The sequence below is a fragment of the Ptychodera flava genome, chromosome 9 (genome assembly GCF_041260155.1).
Source record: "Ptychodera flava strain L36383 chromosome 9, AS_Pfla_20210202, whole genome shotgun sequence".
Taxonomy (NCBI): Eukaryota; Metazoa; Hemichordata; class Enteropneusta; family Ptychoderidae; genus Ptychodera; species Ptychodera flava.
In genome coordinates, this window is record NC_091936.1 from 44,415,929 (window position 1) to 44,417,730 (window position 1,802).

Genomic DNA, 1,802 nt, shown 5'->3' on the forward strand with positions numbered 1-1,802 from the left:
TTTCAAAATGTGCCGATATCCACGCATGCTCGAGGAAAATATACTCCTGTAGACTCATACGTATGAAAATAAAATCTCACATGTTTGTACATATAAAGTTGTGTGATGCTTACAAACTGTATACTTTACATGGAACGGCGGGAACTAATAGACGTTCACATAATCTTTAACGCCTTCTGAGAGTCGGAAATCTTTTCCGTCTGTGCGCTGAGTGACGTTCTCTATACCTGTCAAACAGATATTACGACTGTCAGGGTTTTGTGAGACAAACGACATTGTAGACTATGTCCGCACTTGTAGTCGTTTCCTTTAATAATGAATATGCCTACTGCAGTCGCATCACTTATTAGTTTTCTGATTAGCCTACAATTTCGGGGGATGAATGTCTTACATGTTCTGAGTATAGCACATGTTTGAAATTTTACCCAAATTTCTAATACAGAACACATCAAAACGATATGGAAAATGGACAGTATGAAATAATGACTTATCTCTGGCCAAAGACAGTAAAGGAAAGTAGTGATTTTTATTAGTGACAAAGAGAACAAATGAATGATTATCACTTCCAAGCAAGCAGACTGCGGTATAGACTTTGAACTTGTTGGCACGCGTTGGAGTATTAAGTGAACGATTTTAATTTGTAACAGTGGGGACTTTTCTATTTTCTCTAATCTGTGCAGCCAAAGGAAAGATAGAATTGCTAAAAATCACAGTCGCCGTCAATATCGATAAAAATTGAACATTCAGAGCTCATGTAAAGGTTCTAAATGTTTCAAACGTGAACTTGCTGATATATCTCTTCTGGTTGGAGAATATCTCTCTGTGTCCAGTATTTATCTACATTGTATAGAGTCAGGGAATGTTTAAGCTGAATCTAGGATGAATTCGGATAGGCACTTTGCACGCGCATCATCCTCAATAAATAAATCTCTGGTACCTTGTTATGAAAAAACAAAATGGAACAAGATAGGAAAGAATGAAACCTTTATATCAATCAAGCACGTAAACACGCGTAGAAACAGTTTATTCATTTGATAATGTGTTATTTTAGAGTATAATGAGTACTTTAGACTTGTCACAAGATGGTCAACCGCTCTGTGACGTAATTTCGCACTGGCCGAAAAGGTGTAGGAAGGGTCTGAGCATTGAGCATAGAGTAAGACACACACAACGTAGATGTTTGAATTGGTCAAAAGACCTATAATATTAAGTAAATAAAATTACAAAAAAGTACAGAGGTTGAACTTTACATAAAAATAACTAGAGCACTTTGTGATTCTCAGTGATGACAGAGATGTTCTCACAACACAGAGCTATTCGAAGTGCTCAGTCTTTTCGTATCGGAGTATCAGTGATATTGGAGAGTACCTTAGCAGAGTAGACTTGCTTAAGCTCAATACATGCACATACAACACTTGTAGTGACAGTGTCCGGTTTATGTGTGAACGCTGCAGCTTGATCAAATACAACGTTTTTTGTTACTTTGCTAAGTTGGGCAAGGTGGAGTTCAGCTGGAGTAGATAGGAGTGAGCACCTAAATTCAGGAATAGTGACTTTTATACGCCAAACACCATTTGCACAAACAACAGATGATAATAGTTGAGAAACAAGGTGCACACACCTTAACATGCAAACGATCGACGGAGTGCAATCACCTGTCATCGGTTTAATGTAGTATCTCTGGTGAGCACAATATAATCATCGCTGATTTACAACCACCTGTTATCCATAAATTAAAACAACTTGACCTCTAGTTTCCCAGCAACTCCTGCAAAGTAAGTATAGCCAAAGGAACAGAGTGC